We start from the raw sequence: 8749 nt of genomic DNA on the forward strand, positions 1-8749 counted from the left end.
CATCACTCATGAATTGGGTTCAATCCCGCTCACATGTGCACTCTTATATTTAGACACTTTTAGGTTTAAATTCATTCACATTTTCCACATCAATACATTTTATGGCTTCGTCACCTTTATGGTGTCGGCTAGCACAGCTCAATTCGGAGTCCAAGTGGATATTCTGGGTCGGGGTGTGTCATTTGAGTAAAAATATAGATTAATATCAACTCATCAAGTATCATTGTAGAGAAGTTTTGCTCTACTAGTTTTCTTCCCTTACAACGGAGGAGACCAAACATGTTTTTCCAAACAAGAAAACTATTTGTGCACACAAATCTAGCCCGACGAACCACAATTTGTTGGGTAAATGTGCTTTACATGACGAATTTTTCAGTTGATAAGACAGAACTGGTCAACATTTAGAGTTTACTCAGAACCTTTACGATACGAAATAGAGTTGTAGGGCAAGATTATATTTGTCGGCCAAGATTTTGGTGCCAAGAAGGATAAAATGGAGCGCAATGCTTGAAAATTTATTTATTATTAGTTGTGTTTTTTTTTTCATTTTAGTTTCATGGTGGTATACTTATGGAAATGGTGTACCTAATTTGTAAAGGATGGATTACTACAAGTTTATCCAATTGTGAAATGAATTGGAGCACTTTTGAGGGGATACATCTAACGAAAAGAAATAAACTAGATACAATAAGGTTAAATGTCTATGTCCAATCCAATGTAAGGATCATGAACAAGAAGTATTTTGTCTATATGCTCACTGTTTTTTAAATATTGAACTTGTTGGATGGATATACTTTGTGTATTCTTCTACTTTTATTTTTGCATTTTTTTAGGAATATTTTATCATTCTTTTATTATTCATACAAGTATATTTTTTGTTTTAGTGTAAATAGGCACTTAATTCCAAGATATACAATAAGGGGAGACTTTGAATGCGATCCCTAGTTATGAATATTTTTTTACTGAAACCTTATTGGTTTTTAATTTTTAATCAAAGTCCTTGAAATTAATGTGATAATTTATTTATATGTATGTTACTAATTTTTTAAATTAAAAATTAAAATTTATAGTTGTTTATATTAATGACATTTTAAATAATAAAAAAATCATAATTTGGGGGATTAAAAATATTATAATATAAATATATTGTTTTTGTGTGTGTGTGTGTGTGTGTGTAAACATGGGTACATTCATCAAAATTAACCAAAAAATTAGTGTACCAAAACATGGGTACATTCTTCAAAAACCACAAAAAAAAAAAAGAAAAAAAAAGGTATTAAGCTTAATAACATTAGTAAATTTCTTCGATTAAACTTAACATAGATACTGACACACCCCGACTGAGATCAGGGCATGCTGGCCGTCACGTGGAAGTGACGTAGCCATGTGCACAGTGCGGAAGCTAAAAGAAGTAATATAAAAGTACGAATAATTTAAAAACTAGCATACAACAAGTGATAAGATAAGTGCTAGCATAAGTGAGACACTGAATTCAGAGCATAAAGACTACAGCAGTCCAAAGAAAATGATACGACAATAGTACACCCGAAGGTGACCCTACATCGATAAGTGTCTGTCAGAAATGTCGGGACGCCCTCTGGGAAAACCACCGAAACTGCTGGCTACTAGAACCTGGAGGGGCGCAAAACAAAAGCGTGAGTGGGCAAAAACAAAGCTCTTTGAAAACCATTTCATAAAATACATTCTAACCCCTCGCCGTAAAACCTGTATACTTCCCAGAAAATAAACATATATATGTATGTATAAATATGCCAATCATGCTCAAGGGTATGCCAATCATGCTCAAAGGTATGCCATCTTAAAGCCTCATAAAGATATGCAAGTGCTCAGGTATAAATCACATCAATAACATATGACTGGCAGCCGGAGTCACCTAAAGTGACCTGTACGGCTGAATCTAGAGCTCAAATCTCAATCTCAATAACTAAACCTGCCCACGAGTCGGAACCACCTATAGTGGTCTGTACGACAGGCCTGGGTGTAATACATATAAACGCTCTAGTGCTACGATCACGTGAAGGCTGTGCGAATAATCGCGGGTCACTTACGAGTCGGAACCACCTAAAGTGGTCTGTACGACAGGACTGTGCACCTAACTTGGATCCAAGCTGAGCGTATGGTGCGGGAGGTAAACAACACGTGAAGGACTGTGCCCTACTCTGGGCGGGAGCACTAACACCGGGGGTGCAGGTTATGAGCTCTCTAAGCACCTCGAATCACTATTTAATGCAAAGGTTAAATAACGCTTACCTGGCACTTACCTGCGCCTCCACAGCACCAAATATAAATATGTATATGTATGCCACTACTAATGCATAGACAATAAGGATATGGTGCATGGCATAAAACAAATAACCCTTTTTAACAATTTCTGGGAATATAAATGTATATAGGTATAAACGGAAAACCAAAAGCCCACTCACTGGTATGTGGAAGGGTCGTAGCCCCCCTGTCTCGAGTGCGCACGCTCGTCCTCGGGATAGGAATCACCTATATGCGAAATAACTATAAAAACATTAATTTTTAAAGCACATAACCTTCCGTTCAAAATAACTTCTCATACATTGCTCAAAATGGACAAATGAATATACCAACGTGCTCTACACAACCTCAGGATCACAACCATATTTTTAGAAAAATTTTCCTCCGCCGCACGCGCAGGCACGTGCGGTGCACACGGACGGCGTCAACTGACGCCGTTAGGAATATTCCGTCAAAACTGACAGATTCCGTTAACGGCGTCAGGAATATTCCGTCAGAATTGACGGAATATTCCGTCACCTTCTCCGTTCAATCTCCGGCGACGTCGCCGGCGCCGGAAATTGGGAAAACCTGCAACTTGGGTTTTCTCGCTCATTTTTCCACCATTTTTCACGTTTCTTGCACCAAATTAAAGCTTAGGACTAGTAGAACACGATCCTACAAGTTTTAAGGCCTAAAACTACAAGATTATACCTGTCCAAAATCTCCATAACCGGCCAAGCTCGAACCAGGCTATTCTGACGTCCACTTCCGTCCAACGATACACTCCGAGGTTCCTTGGGATCTCACAAACACAACTACAAGCTTCAAAATCCCAAAAACTAGCTAGGTTAATTTTGCATGAATAGTACCCCAAACGGAGCTTGTGAAATCGACGTGAAAACGGTTACAACCTTACCTGAAAATGGTACCACTGGACTCCTCTCAGCCTCACGAGCACGAGGGTGGTCTTGGTTCCCTCGATTTGCAAGTGGTTGAGTGTGCTTGTGTGTGTCCGTACACTTTCAAAAGAAAGAGGAAGGAGATGGGCTCGGGAGAGAGAGAGAGAGAGAGACAGGGAAAAGACAGAGGGAGAGGGAAAAGGGACAGTGTGTGTGTGTGTGGTCCAACTCTGGCCAACACCACACAAAACAACCAAAAACATAACGTAAACAACTAGGGGTAAAAATGTCATTTCCCATGCACGTTTTAGATAATTTCGGGACGGGATGTCACAGATACATTCTCAAATCAAAGAAAAAAAAATGTACCCATCTAAGTTTTAAAATGGATTAGAAAAAAATTGAATAGATTTTATATAAAACAAAAAGGGTACATTTTACATATAACAAATTAGTATATTTAAGAATGAGTAAATTTTAAGATTAAAAATTTGAAAAAAAATACATGAATACAACATGTAAGATTAAAAAATTGAAAACATTTTTTAAAAAAGCGAATGGGTACAAACTTATTCTAATTTTTTTATTTATTTTGGAAATGTTTTGAATTGAAAATTACTTAGGATTTTAATAAAGGTGTGAGTATTTAAAATTTTAAATCGATTATTAATTTTTATTTTAAAAAATTATGCAACTGACATGTAAATTTATTATTACATTAATACTTGGGACTTGAATCAAAATCTAAAGACTAATAAAGTTTCAGTCAATGAACATTAGTAACTAAAGATCAGGTACTAATTTTTTCTACAATAAACTTACATAAATCCGTCTAAATCTCTATCCTCCGTCCGACTAGGGCGTGACATTTTTTAGAACATTGATCTTCAGTTGGGACTCGACAAGCCCGAGTTGTAGTCCCATTTTAGTAGATTTGGTGCAGTGCCTCCTACCAAATCAAGTGAATCTCAACCGTCCATCAAACCCAAGAACATACTGATATCACCCTCCGCAATCCAACGGCGCAAAAACTCTCGCAGTCACTCCCCCAGGTCCCACCAGCTCATCTCCGTTCTCAACGTTTACTCTCTCTCTGATGAGCTTGCGTGAGCGACGCAGCAAAAGAGCTGACGTTATATTTTTATTTTTTTTTCTCTAGAGAAAACTGAAAATCTTCGAGAAAATAAAAGAAATGGGAAGAAAAAGCGAGCTCTGAAGCTTTTCTTCTGACTGTGTGATACTCACTGTATCTTTTATACCAGGTATATTTGATTGATTCAATCCCTGCAAGTTTTCCTCCTTTTTTTGTTATCGTTTTTGGGTTGTAGGGTGGTTATTTCTGGGAAATTTGATTATATTTTGATTAATTTTGTATGATCATTAGTGGGGTTTTTAAGTTTTAAATCGAGTTTATAACTTAATGCCATTTCTTTGGTTTGATCGTTTTGGGACAGTGAATTTTTGGAAGGTTTTGAATTTCTATCACTACTAAGTGTAATTTAGTGAATTGAGCGAGTGTATGAAGTTTTTCAGACATGGGTTTTGCTTCTGAGATTGAAATAAGGCTCTGATTTTCTTAAATTTGATTTATTTTGATTTTCCATGAAGTGGGTCTCTGTGTTTTGATGCTGTTTTGTGCATTGACTTGTGTTGTACTACTTGTTCGAGACCGAAAAACTAGTCGAAAATGTAATGCATATCGGATGAACACATAATTGCGCATGATCATCCACTTAGGAAGAAAATTTGAGGCTTTTATTATGTTATAGAACAAGTCTTTAGTGTTTATTGGATGGGGTATGAGGTTTATTCACTTTCTGCTTGTCCGGTTGTATCTTTTTGTTGAATCTTGGTTATGTTTTTTTATGTCTTGTTCTCGTTCTTGTTTCTTTGTCGTGGTGATATCCCCAACAAATTGGGGAGTAATTTAGTAATGTATGAACGTCAACTAGTCACGTGAACCATGTAACCACCCATCTGTTTGGTTGTGTGATCCTGATCAATTATGTGATATTGCAATCCGGTTCTGCTGCATTTAATTAGTATTGTTTGATTCGTGTTTTATAGAAATGATTAAAAGAACTAATCATAGTTCTGATATTGTTGCATCTTACAGCCTTAGATATGAAATAGAAATAAATTCTTTGACTCTTCCAGTTCCAGACCGTGGCATGTATTGCAAGTAAGAAAGAGGAAGACTTTTGATAAGGGGAAAAATCTAGAAAGTTGAGCATAATCTATGCATTCTCACCTTCCAATTTGGTTGGTGGAGTTAGATGGATGTTCCCTCTGCAGCACCAAATAGTGACACCCAAGGTGACCAATTTCCTTTGCTACTAGAGCAGATGGAAAGTCATAACAATCGTGTGCACGTAATTGATGTAACAAGGAATGATGATGCTTCATCAAGTACATCTAGTGATGACCAGCGTCCTAGAGTGGACATGCCCCAGCATGAAGACAGACCATCAGCGAGTACACATGCCCCAACTTATCTAGGTGCATCATTTTCATCAAACAGATTAAATTCTAGGAATTCCTCATTTGTGAGGAGAGGTGATGGGTATAGTCGTCACTGAAGAAGCCCCTTAAATTCAGGGTTATGGATTTCTGTTGAGATTCTTGTCACAGTGAGTCAGATTATAGCATCTATTGTTGTTTTGTCACTGTCAACAAACGAAGATCCACAAGCCCCTTTGTTTGCATGGGTTGTGGGTTATGCATCAGGTTGTGTTGCAACACTTCCTGTTCTTTACTGGAGGTTCCGTAACCGCAACAGGGCTGCTGAGCAAGAATCCATTCAATCGCATCAAGGGTCTTCTGTAAGCAGTCCTGAACCAACGTCTTATACAGCTATTTCAATTACTCAAGCTTCAGATGAAGAGCACAATCGCACCTCCGAAACGGTTACAACTAACCCTCAAATTGGAGGACCCTTAAGTGCAAGGTTTTCCATTTTTCCTTCATCTTCCCATTTTATGTGTAATTGGTGGTCATGTCTTACGTTTTACTTATTGATATTGTCACCTCACCTGTCAAGTTTCCTAATGAGCATGCTTTAAGGAAAATGAATTTAGTTTAGTACATTAAGTTGTGTTTGTTATGACAATTAAACACACACATTTCATAACTGTTCAACAGTATGTCCCCGAAAAGGCAAGCCTTCTCTACAAGTTAAAATGCACGAACAGCTAATAAAGATACACAAGACGGCAGAATCACCCAACTGAATCTTTTCCTCAAAAATATTTGGCACTATCTAATTGGATAATGAAGAAAATAAATGATCAATGTTTGAAGAACCTCTTCAATCGTGTTCATAACACACCAAGAAGGTGAAAGACAACATAAAGGGCCTCTTCTGTCGAATAGTAATCTTAAGTATTGAGCCTCCATGAGCAACAATGCAAGCAAGTATTAAACCTTGCAAGGAACCTTATGCCTTCCAGACATTGATGATGGACTGAAAGGGTGAATGGATGGATTATCGATTAACCAAGTGATCTACAGTACTTGAAGGATGAACTACCTCATTCATTGACAACTTACAATTTTGATGGGGAAAGATGTTCATAGTGCATGCTAGATCACCAAGAAGTGGCTGACATAAAATACCACATGTTAAATTTCAGTTTTGAGTTTCTTGTTCGTTGCTCTGGCTCTCATTCTTCTCTAAAGGTTTTCTTGCTTGGGTTTCTATAATATACCTGTTGTCATCCATGCTAGCATAAAATCATAGGTCGTATTAGAAATTTACTTACTTTGGAAAGTGAAATCAAAAGGAGATCTATTTTTACTGTAGCATGTGCATAGAAATAAGACAATAAACTGAAGCACGATGACAACGCTAAGATTTTAAGGCCACTTTGATGCATCAAACAGTTTAAATACTATTTTCAAGTTGTAATATCTTATCTTTTTTATCTTTCCATGTGTTTTATGCAAATTATAGATGGTGTCGTGAAGTGAGGAAGCTCATTCAATTTTGCAGAATTAATGGGTTAGTGGATCATTTCAAGATGGCTTTAGATTGCTTCTTTGCAGTCTGGTTTGTTGTAGGCAATGTGTGGATTTTTGGAAGTCACTCTTCTCCTTCTGATGCTCCTAAACTGTACAGGTACGTAAAGTTAATATGTGCTATGTTTGAGTCATCTAACACTTCCTTGGTTTCTTCTAGGTTGTCGAGTCATTTTACGTATCCGGTGTTTCTTATAGGTTATGCATAGTGTTCCTTACCTTCAGCTGTATTGGATATGCAATGCCATTCATACTGTGTGCAACAATTTGCTGCTGCCTACCTTGCATCATTTCTGTCCTCGGATTTCGAGAGGATCTTTCTCAGACTAGAGGAGCCACCGTGGAATCAATTAATGCTCTCCCGACGTACAAATTCAAGTTGAAGGAAAATGAGAGCAATGATGATCAGGAGGGCAACCTAGGTAGTGAATGTGGGCTCTTGGCTGCAGGGACAGAAAAGGAGCGTGAGATATCTGGAGAAGATGCGGTGAGTAGGTTGTGTCCCTGCCGAGTTCATGGTCTTGAAATTAAACCGTGCTTAATCAAATTTGATTCTCACACCATCTTTAACCATCAAGTTCATAAAATTTTACCTGACACTAAATTAAAATCCAGTATACTTCTTACATATTGCCTAACACGCATCATTAATTATTAAGTTAGCTGGAGGTATCAGATATTCGAACAAATCGAATTTTATTTAATCGTATTATAATGTTACTATAAAACAAAATATTACAATCAATGACATTCGTATTGGTTAACTGGCAATAATCACTTTCTTGGTTAGCTTGAACTGGAGTTATATGCTGGCGTAGTTGGTTATATATAGCGTTGCGTTTGTTATAGGAACAAAGCTTTATACATTCCTAAAGTTTTGAAAAGTGCAACAACGAGACCGTTTCCTAACTGCAATTCTCATTTGATTGATTTGCTCCTTCCATATGGTGCAGGTTTGTTGTATTTGCTTGGCAAGGTATGCAGATGACGATGAGCTACGGGAGCTACCATGTTTACATGTCTTTCACGTGGAGTGTGTTGACAAATGGTTGAAAATCAATGCATCGTGTCCCCTCTGCAAAGGTGAGGTCGGAGAGAGCAGCGGTGAGGCCAGGGACTCCAGCCAACAATAGGGTAAGCAAGATGAACCCAGCAATGGCGTATATGAAAGCAGAGACTATTCCAATTCGGGTGGTTCATCCAAGTGCGAAAATCTCCCATCCCATTTCACAACTGAGGCCGTTGTCTTGGGTTTTATTTGTGGACTCGCAGTTAAGTATATCTGTAAATTTCATGGATACCATTCAAAATATACGCTTGAGTTTTGTACTTTGCCTTATTCTTTTTGTGGCTGGCATCCATTGCTATAGAGAAAAAAATGAAACTGTTTCACGTCCATGACCATTCTACCTTGGAGCCATTCTGTTCTGTTCAGGTAGAGTGTATTCAGCTATGTTCGGATGCTCATATTTTGCCGGGGTTTAGAAATGTGGAACGTCATGGGTCCATGGATTCTTGAAGAAATCATGTCTCAAAATCTTGTTGCAAAACAAATTAAAGCTGGCAGA

The 8749-nt window shown here is 37.7% G+C and overlaps 1 pseudogene; it reads left to right on the top strand.

The window, feature by feature from the left end:
• The first annotated feature begins 4250 nt into the window (after positions 1-4250).
• Positions 4251-8579, top strand: LOC103948858 (annotated as a pseudogene).
• The last annotated feature ends 170 nt before the right edge of the window (positions 8580-8749 follow it).

Source organism: the organism of the source record quoted next, unplaced genomic scaffold (assembly GCF_019419815.1).
Source record: "Pyrus x bretschneideri cultivar Hongxiangsu unplaced genomic scaffold, Pyrus_bretschneideri_v1 Contig26, whole genome shotgun sequence".
Classification (NCBI taxonomy): domain Eukaryota; kingdom Viridiplantae; phylum Streptophyta; class Magnoliopsida; order Rosales; family Rosaceae; genus Pyrus; species Pyrus x bretschneideri.